Source organism: Bidens hawaiensis, unplaced genomic scaffold (genome assembly GCF_021521415.1).
Source record: "Bidens hawaiensis isolate Kalapana, Puna unplaced genomic scaffold, B.hawaiensis_p1.1 tig00048295_1, whole genome shotgun sequence".
NCBI lineage: Eukaryota > Viridiplantae > Streptophyta > Magnoliopsida > Asterales > Asteraceae > Bidens > Bidens hawaiensis.
In genome coordinates, this window is record NW_027498650.1 from 111,698 (window position 1) to 122,546 (window position 10,849).

A 10,849-nucleotide genomic window follows, 5' to 3' on the forward strand; every position below is an offset into this window, starting at 1 on the left:
ACATGTTTTATAAGTCTTCCGCTATATAAACATAACTCTGATTTATATACAAACATGGTACCAACTGTTGTTTGCACTCCTAGGCCTTAGATGGGAATGTGACATATCACATCTTCAATAAAATATAATGATCCTCACATTAATGATCATTCATTAATCTAACGATCATAAATTTTAATATATATTATTTTAGTATCCCATAACATTACTCACTATAATTTTCTTTATAAATAATTATCTCATTCAAATCATCTACTCCAATCTCAAACCCAAATATGTTTTGCTTCATAAAGAGTTTCATTAACTTTTAGCTCTTCTCGTTTTTTTGATTATCCTCAAGACATGACTGTGACATTCGTCAATTTCGGGTTTTATTTGTATTCGTTTATCACATAAACCGACCCGTTTTGTAAAACGAATCTCATGATGTATAAAATACTGGATTTTTATGTTACCAAATCATTCCCATTTGTTCAATTTGAAAAATCCCTTCGAAAATGGCTTTAAAACGATCAAAATACATCAAAAACGAACTTCTGGACGCGAAACCAACCACGCTAGACGAGCTGGACCAGCCCCCATGGGCACGCCGCGCCGCGCGGTCAGGGGAAAAGAGGCCTTCGCGCGGCGCCTAGCCAAGTCTGCACATAATTTCGTGTTTTCTTGTTGTTTTGTGTCTTGCTTGTTTGTTTAACCAACCTATTTGCATGTAAACATAAAAGAGAACCTTGCAAAGGAGCTTTGACCCTTACCCTGTATACACAAACCCATCTTCGTCATTTTAATCTTGCTACACCTCCAAATTCTCTCTAAATTCTCCATAGATCCAAGGTTGTTCATTTATGTGTTCTTGAAGGCTTGACTTACAAAGGTCAAACCGAGTTTAATCTTTCATTCTAATTAGCTTATATAATCGTATTAATACTTGAATATGGTGGTACAACATATATATAATACACACCCCTTGTTACCTTTGGTAGTTACTTCTCTGACTCCGGTTGGTTAAGTTTCGGACCTCGTAAGACAAGGCTTCATGTAGGACTTTCGTGGTCCTTGATATATATACACTTATATAACTTGTTGCACATATTAATCTTGTTTAACTTATGCTCTTTTTAGTTTGTTTGTCATATTAATGAAGTTCCATGGTGGGGGTTTGTAGAGACTAACCTCGGTTTAACCGTAAATAGTCCAACCCGTGAACCGAACTTGTTACTAGTTTTGTTAAATAATTGTTTTAAACATGTTTTATGTTAGATTTAAGTTTCTAAATTCATTTATACAAGTTATTGGTTATTTGGGCATGTGGAGACCATCAAGGAACGTATACTGAGATGGAAACCAAACCAATCCGATTTTTACTCGCTTAAGACACACAAGTGCGTTTTTAGCTATCAAGACTTGTATATTTCTTTAAAAATAGTTTACAAAATGATTTTAATTATTTTCTTAAGTACTTGGAAATGTTGGATCCAACTTGATCTCATAACATAGTTTGGACCGACAAAACCGAACACTTCCTTAACGTGCGTTGTTAGTTCTAAAACAATAGAACTACATACTTGGTTAAGTCTTAATAACTTTTATTGAGTTACCTCATAACGTTCATTATTTTGGAAAGTTGACTTGGGTTTGATCGATTATCAAGACCCGAACCAACAACCTAAAACACTCGTTAAGACCCGTTTTAGTATTTTTATCCCAAAGGAACTTGCATTTTTGCATTCCCACCTTATTACTTAACATAGGTTAAGTAAATATTAAGGTTAGATACTTTAACTCGGTTTCGAGCAAATTTATATTTTAAAGGACTATTGTTACAATTTATTAAATATTTACATTTTTAAACCTTGAACTTTAATTGTTTACATTTCTGAGCATTTATTTCATTTAAAAGACCTTCAAGACAACCCTTTTAATTCAAGACTCCCTTTCACCTAGACTTTGCCGTTAAACCTCATCCTTCCGGTTACTCGCCATTTTTTACCAAATCAAGTTTATAGCTTGAACGTGAGTACTTTCATACCCCGTTTTCCATCTTTTGTTTTGGGGTGACATTTCATACTTATTCAACTAAATGCTTTATACTTGAATCTTAACCCACAAATGTTATTGCATACTTTACTTAAATAATTGCTCGATTTGGTGTTCTATGATTCTATGCCTATGTGTTTATCGCTTTTGGTTGGTGGAACTATAAAATCCTAGACTATTTGGCATCCTCTTATAGCAAGGTGCCGTTAACGTAACGCAATTAACGATTACTATAAAATCCTAGACTATTTGGCATCCCCTTATAGCTAGGTGTCGCTAACGTAATTCTATTAGCGATATCTATTTATCCAAGTTATTGATTTTATTTATCGTTTCGTATACAAGTTTTGTGGCTTTTTATCACTATATACTTATATGCTCAAACTTATGAATTGCTCACCAACCTTTGTGTTGACAAACATTATTATATGAAATGTTACAGTTCGACTTTTGTTGACTCGAGGACTTGACGAAAAACGTTACCAAGACTATTAGGATATTAGCAAAACGAACAATATAATTGTTACTTGTATTCAATTTGTTTGTATGAACGAGATGTGTCGTTTATTGATTTATGAAATAAAATGAGTTGATTAAATATTGTCACTTTAAATAGTGTCTTGTGTATTTGTCCAATCACGTTGCATCCCGGCATGTTCCGCCGCCTTTGGTCGGGGTGTGACAATGACCATCTCGTTGCTCCTTCTAATAATAGTAATAAAGAAGAAACCTAGAGCATGAAAAATGGGATGAGTCAAACAGAATGTCTCTTATGATAATCAATAAACTCATGCTATCAAATAGAGTTATTCTGGATAATCAATAAACTCATGCTATCAAATAGAGTTATTCTGGATTTAGTTTTTCCAAAAACTAATCCAATATCTACTAAATAATTAAAATAACTCATAAGATGCATGTGTTCATTGAAAGTTCTAACTATAAGGTTAAATGGCATTATCAAATACATCATAATGTACATTACCATGACCCATAAAGTTAAGGGCTCACACATAGAAATAAGTAGACTTTTCTTATGCATTACATACTAAAATTTTCTTTTATTACAATTTGTTGCCTTAAAAATAAATTATAACACTCACAAGTACAAAAGGAAAACGAGTGTTGATTAGAAACAAATGTAAAAGAAAATAATATGGCAGCGGAACATAAGATGTTATTCAATTTACTACCACTAAAACCATAAAGAGGATAATTCTAATGTTCATTGACAAAATACAAGTATTACTTCCAGCTCTAAGTTCTCTAAAGAGAAGTCTCATTGTAAAAATATGTCATTATATTAGGCATAAGTAACAAGGCTATCCATAATTCAAAAGAATATATGGCTAAAACAGTAGTCTTATATTAGTGATATTTAAGTCTGCTAATCCTAAGATTCCAATTCATACATGATAGGTTGAGTCTAGTTCTATAAGTTTCTTTACCAATATTAACAAATAACTAACATGAGTGTTAGTGACAAAATTTAAATGTTAAAGCTATTATAACCATAAAAAAATGTCTTCTAATTATGCTTTATGATACCTTAAATATTCTAGAGATTAATCAGAATTTAGTATCATACTTAAACTACAATATGACGGTTATGAGGTTTGCATAGCCAACAAAAAGTTACTCTTACCTTAAACTCTCATATTATTTGTTATCAATATCAAGATTGAAACATTAAAATAGAACTAGAAGATATTATATACTTTCACAACTTTTGTTATCATGCAAATAAAAATTTAACAAAAGACAAATGAGACCTATAAAATTCATCCATTAAAACCAAATTTCATGAGAAATCATGACACTGTTGACGAGGGTGATTTTTCATAATCTCATTCTTAGTGATTTAAATCATCTGTTAGATGCCCTAAACATTACTTGACTTAAGAAATAAGTATGGGTCCACCAGAAGTTATATTGCACTTACATTCATGGAACTTATTCAAATGAAATATTCAGACATAATTCTTTATCATTTAAAAGACTATTTACTTGTATCCAATCTGTCTTCTATGATCCACAGTCTTAAAGAGATCCATTCATATATACTTAATACGATTTCTTCTAAATATGTCCCTAAGTTTACTATGACATCTGGACGCTAATGACATCAAATCAAGTCTAAAATATATATAACAGATTCCCACGTCATGCACATCATTGAAACTTCTATTGTATTTTCCTAGAGATATTAAAGATCAGTGGGACCCTTAAGAGACTAATCATAACTTACAAGATTTGCAAGAGGTGGGGGAGTGAAAACTTTATATTATCTCAATTACACCTCTTGTACAAGACACTGCTCCATCACAACATTATTCTATTAAAACTTATCTCTTTAGAATTCACAATTACTCTTACAAAAGTTTCATTGTTGCTTAAAGTGGGCAAATTCAGATTTCTTACTAAACTAATCCTCAACAAGAGAAACTCCAACAACTTATATTATTAACTTGTTTCTCTGTTAGAATCTATTGGTTTATAAATATGGACCCTAAGCATGCTAATATCCTAAAGGTTTCTAAGGTCAGTGGGAGCAGTAAAAATCCTTATAATGACTTGGTAAAAGTACAAGAGGCGGGGGGAAGAGAGTCATTAAATTTTAATCCAAATTTAACTCCAATTACACCTCTTCTATACCATACTGTACCAACTCTTACACACTTAGAATCCTGAAAATGATAGCAACCTAACCAAGAACTAATTCATAAAATTGAAACTTCAAATAAACCCAATAATCAACTCAGGAGGTCATCTAGGTTTTAAAACCTTCTAACTTTGATGATTATGTAAGTTCCCTAGCTAAAGTTAAAATGGATGTTGGAAAGTTTAATGATCATACCCTTTCTATTAACCATTAAAATCAATCAATATTCTAAATGGAATAAAGCCATTATTAGCAAATTAAACTAAACTTCATAAGTCAGAATAACGTTTGAGATTTTGTTGAAACACCTAAGGGTGTTCATAACTAAATTAAATCCTAACACAAATGCTAAGACACAAAGAAACATGGTTGATTGTTAAAGGTTATATTCAAGGAGAAACCAATTATCAAAGAATTTTCTTACCTATATTACAAAATATTTCTTTAAGTATCATTATTGTTCTAGTAGCTTATAATAGTTAAGAGCTACATTAGATGGGCATTAAAACAACTTTCCTAACAATCGGCTTACATATTTATATGTTCATAACACAAACTAAAAGTTATAAACTGAAGCTTAAAGAACATTTAGTCTATAAGTAAATAAAATCCATATATGGGTTAATGCAAACATCAAAATATGATGAAATCTTTACACAATTATTTTCATCAAAAACCTAGTGGATTAATGTACCTACCTCAAGATGAGTGGGAATAACTAAAAACAAACTTGTCCTTATATAGATGACATTCTTCTGACAAGTATATGTTACATAAGTCATAGCATTGTCCGTAGGTACTTTGATGCGATAGATCTCAGAGATATCCCTTACATAATAGATATCATAACATTCTGAGATAGACCCAAAGGAACATTAGTTTTGTAAAATAAGTTTTATCTTAAATGGGTCCTTACACATGTAACAAACAATATTGCTCTATTTAGAGGATAATAGGATCATTGAGATTATTAGTTTATGCTTCATTAAGTAGAAGTCTTATGTAGTTCAAGTCTATACTCGTTCAGATATTACTCAAAATTGAAACACACTAGATATGTCTGGATTAATGTGAAACATCTAAAAGAGTATTAAAATATCTTTAAAAGAAACGAAAGACTATAATTTAAAAGAAGAAAGTGAGAATTCAAACCGGTAGATTACTCTAAACTTTGTCATATTCAGATATAAGAAAATGTAATTTCCGGGATATATTCTTATGTCAATAGATAAATCTATCTCATGGAGGAGTCATAATGAACTGATAACAACAACCTAAGTCATAACGACATAATATGTTGATTAATTACAACGTTGTTGTCAATAATTGTTGTTGAATATTTATTACTGGACTCACAAGTTTTATTAAACTCCAGATAAATTATATATTGAAGACTAATTGTGATAAAGTCAGCTACCATTTTTTCTCAAACAGTAACAGTTTGAGAGGTGCTGCATTAAATTTTGATATGAAATTAATTATTCGTTTATGAACGAATTAAGGAATCTAAATTTTCATATCGAATGCATTCATGATATGTTTAAGGATCCTATAACTAAAGGTATATTACCCATAAGTATTATGAAAGCGCTTATAATCATGAGGGGTTTATTAATGACCAAGTACAACTGCATATCGTACTATGAATGATTAACTATTGATTTTCCTCATCAGTTTTGATTTTGTATGTCTCTTAATATGTCCTGCATGCATAATGACATATAGACAAATTATTATACAAATCAAACGTTTGAAGGGCTTACTTGAAAATTTTGATCATAACTACTTAGGTTTTAAATAAGGACTGAAATATGATTAATGGGGGTCTTGAGCTGATGTTCAATTCAATGACTGTTTTTCTCTGCTCCAGTTTAAGTTTAAAGCTAAAATAAGTATTAATTTCTGATCAGGCTTATCTAATACTCATAATAAATGATTACTCGGCCAAGTGGGAGAATGTAAGAATAATATATATTTATATATGACCATTATAATCATTTATATAATAATATATCAAAATATTAATTATACCTTATTATATATTAGTTTGGTAATTGTTGATGAACCATATCACATATAATTAACTAATAAAGGGTTTCGCCTTGGATGTATATATATAGAGAGAATAATAACATCATAACCTAATATTACACACATACATACAATTTTGTGTTCATCCTCTCCTAAACCGGGTTCCTCTCAAGAACCCTAACAACATCCTTAACTATACATCCTAAAGGAACTCGATCAACCTGACAACTATGTCGTCTACATTCTTCTCCGATGCGGTTAGTATTCTCCATACTATAACAGGTACACATATAATTATAGGTTTATCATATTATTCATGTTTTTCATTATCACCATGAGGAATTATGAAGAATTTCACATGTGGTGCCAGTTTTCTGGAAACTTGCTAGATGTCTATGTGATACCAGTTTTAACTTTTAACTTGTAGTTTTGCATGACAGTATTTTGAGAAAGGAAAGGATTTGGGGTACTTTATTAAAAATGGATGTACAACATGATCAACTTTGTGCTGTGACTTGCCTTTATCAAATCATATAAACTTAGAGACAAGTAGGTGAAGGGTAGTCTTTGATGAGCATTGTTTGTGCATATTTGTGGACGATATATCAATTCAAAGTTTAAACACAAAGCAAGTAATGCTCTCGCTTTATGTGGTCTTTGAAGGTTTATAGTTGATGATAAAGAAAATTATTTAAAAAATGTAACTTTACCAAGATTCGTATATAAACGTACTTCCATGTGTTTTTCTGCTATTGTTCCCCTAAAAAAATCTCAAACTATTATAACGTAATTATCTTTACTAAATAACATGAACAGTTTTGCTTCAATCACACATTACTTGAAAGAAGGAATCCCAAATCCATATAAGACTTAGCATACCCTTTGTTTTTTGTGATTCAACAAGACAAAAACAATCGCTTTCCTAGTGACAGTGTGACACGCAAGGATGTCACGAAAACAACGGCTATGTATAAGAGAGCCTTGCAGTTAATTGGTTTATAAAATATTGTGAGCTACTTTGTATTATAAAATTATACGAATTGTGAATCTTGGTTTGGGTGAATCTCTCGTGAACAACCATGCTAGGTAAAGGATCCTACTTTAGTGAGTGCTTAAATGTAACATTGTAAAGTGAATGCACATTAACAATCGAGTTTGACAAAACCTAAAATATAACTTTTATGCTATCAACTTGGAGCGTAAACAAGGCGTTAGTGGTTGGTGAGTTATTCAGAACCTATAAATACCAAAACCATAGATTTGATTTCAATTTAAAAACAACAAACTCACCCCACCACACATATCTCTATCTTTCTCTCTCTAGCCGCCTCTTAAACCCTTACCTGCCGGCACTGAAGAAGTCCGGCGACGTCAATGTTAGAGTGTGGAGCTGTAATCATTCCGGTTCTTTGGTGAGCGATTCGTGTCGGTGTGTTGGTAAGATTTGTATGGTTGATGTGATTGCTTATCTTTGTAAACACGAGAATGCATCCCGCCCGTTTGAAGAAGCAAAGGTTATGGATCTGGGTTTCAAAGTTGAAGGCTTAATTAAACATCTGGAATCCAATTCCAGGTTTGAACTGTGAATTTTTCTTAATATTTATTTATTTATTGAGGGTTTTGGTTTAAATTCGTATCGTGAAATCATTCGTACACTGATTGTGATATGTAAATCACTAAATTAGGTTATTTCGTTCCAAATCGAATAGTATGCATCAAAATCGAATCATATAAGCTCGAGCTCGGCTTGTTTGGACTTATGAGAGCTCAAGCTCGAGCTCGGCTCATGAGTGATTTTTCAAGCTTGAGCTCAACTCGATCATTATTTAAAACTTAGTTTGTATACAAGTTTTATATATTTTGAGAAAACCTAGGACCCTAAGCTTGTGGTTCTAACAAAAATAAATAGTTCGCCATATGTGGGACTCGAACCCACTATACAAAGAAATAAAAGACCTTCGGTGTGTAAGGCTATGTGTAGTGGAGGCCTTGGTTTAAAAAAGAGTTAGGCGAGGCGAGGCGTTTTGGTTCAAAAAGCCGAAGCGCTAGACATGAAGCGAGAGCTTCATGTATGTGAGGCGCTCAATTTAAATTACTAAAATTTAATTATACATGACATATTCTACTTGAAAATCAATCATAAGGATAAAACATATTTGTAAAACTAAACATGAATACTTAATCGAGCCGGGGGTCTCACCGGAAGCAGCCTCTCTATCCCTATGGGATAGAGGTAAGGCTGTCTACATCTTACCCTCCTCAGGCCCTACCATAGCATTGCTATTGGTGGGATATACTGAGTACGATGATGATGATGATGAAACATGAATACTTAATACATAGATTAGACATTATAAAAACACACTTAGAAGTTGCAAAACACTTCAATTCCTAGAGTAAAAAGTAAAAAAAGTAAAAAGTAATAATGAAGAAAAATACCTCTTGAGTCATAAACATATGTGTAATAATTAGGTGAGTTTGAAAGATTTAAAAGATGGGAGTAATAACTGAGGAGAAGATAAAATTGAAACGTCTAGAAGGTTGACATTTGGAGAAGATAAACTTTGAATATGAAAATTAAACAGTTGTTTGAATATATATAATACGACTGAGTAATTTTTTTATGGATGAGCCTTAACGTTAATATTTTAAGTAAATGGGCCCAAACAATTACATTTTCAATCTAATTTAGACTCTGCATTTGCTGTTTGTGTTAATCTTCATTCACATTAATCGATTCTTTTTATCTTCTGTGTTATTTGTACAGCTTGTTAGAGGCCATAGATTGCATACTTGAAGGAGCTCAAAACCTAGTCATACCTATACAAACAATCACAACTTATAATCGAAGGCGACAAACCCTAATCACCAATCCTTCTTCTATGAACTCCACCACTGCACTTCACAACGGTAAAGAATTCTGTTGGTTGAATCGAGAAGATATTATTCGGTTCATCCTAAACTCAATCGGTGTCTTCTTCCCAATCCCAACATTCACAATCGAATCACTCAACATAATCAACACCGAAACATTAACTGTTCACTATGATGACCCTGCATCATCTGCGTTACCATTAATTATTCAAGCACATTTAAACCAAACTTCAGTAGCAGTTGTTAACCAAGATGATACTTTAATAGGTGAAATTTCCCCTTTTGCCATTTCTTGCTGCGATGAAACCATCGCTGCGGCCATCACCACCCTGTCTGCTGGAGACCTCATGGCCTACCTTGACTACAGCGGGCCGTCAGAAGATTTAGTCAACTTGGTCAAGAAAAGGCTGCAAGAGAGAAAATTGACTGGCATGTTGGATATGATGGATGATTACTATAACAATAATAATTCTTCTTGTTCATCGTCTTCAAGTTCAGATGAGGAGTTGGGATGGAGGAATGGCGGCATGGGGCGGAGCTACCCTGGGAGGCGGTCTGAGGCGATTGTTTGCAACCCATGGAACACGTTGATGGCGGTTACGGTTCAAATGATTGCTCATCGTGTTAGTTATGCATGGGTTGTAAAAGAGGATTATGGTTTGGTGGGAATTGTGACGTTTACACAGATTTTGAGGCAGTTCAGGAGTAAGTGTTAAGTTGTAGTTTATCAATTTTGTGTGAGATATGGTGTATTATCATGCATAAAGAAATAAGTATTTCTTTTGTACTTGCTTTAGTAAAATAATAATAATAATAATAATAATAATAATGATAATAGATTCATAAGCATTTAAGGTTCTTCCGTTCGAAAAAATAAGCATTTAAGGTTCTAAACTAGAGGGTAAGCGTGTAAATGAACCGAACTTTAAGTGCACAATTCGTGAACTGTTTGAACCTAATGAATGAACATTATCAAAAGCTTATGGTCATTTGGTTAATATAATGAGCATGCACATGTCTCAATAGTTCATTCATGTTGGTAAATGTGCGTTACGCTCACTCATTAACATTCGTTTATGTTTGCGCCTCTACGTTCAGTTGTGCTTGTTGATTTACATTTGTTCAAGTTTCTTCGTTCACATTCATTTAAAGTTTTTAAGGCCATTACAATTTAGTCTAGTTTTAAAATAGCCTTTTAGCATAACACATGTGATGAAGGTTACCTAGAGTTTATTTCGAGGAGGGCTG

General features: G+C 32.6%; 1 pseudogene across 1 annotated transcript; it reads left to right on the forward strand.

The window, feature by feature from the left end:
* The first annotated feature begins 7,908 nt into the window (after nucleotides 1-7,908).
* On the forward strand, nucleotides 7,909-10,373 carry LOC143597439 (CBS domain-containing protein CBSX5 pseudogene; annotated as a pseudogene). Its single transcript, XR_013146908.1, has 2 exons — nucleotides 7,909-8,300; nucleotides 9,495-10,373. The product of XR_013146908.1 is annotated as a CBS domain-containing protein CBSX5 pseudogene (transcript).
* Nucleotides 10,374-10,849: the final 476 nt, after the last annotated feature.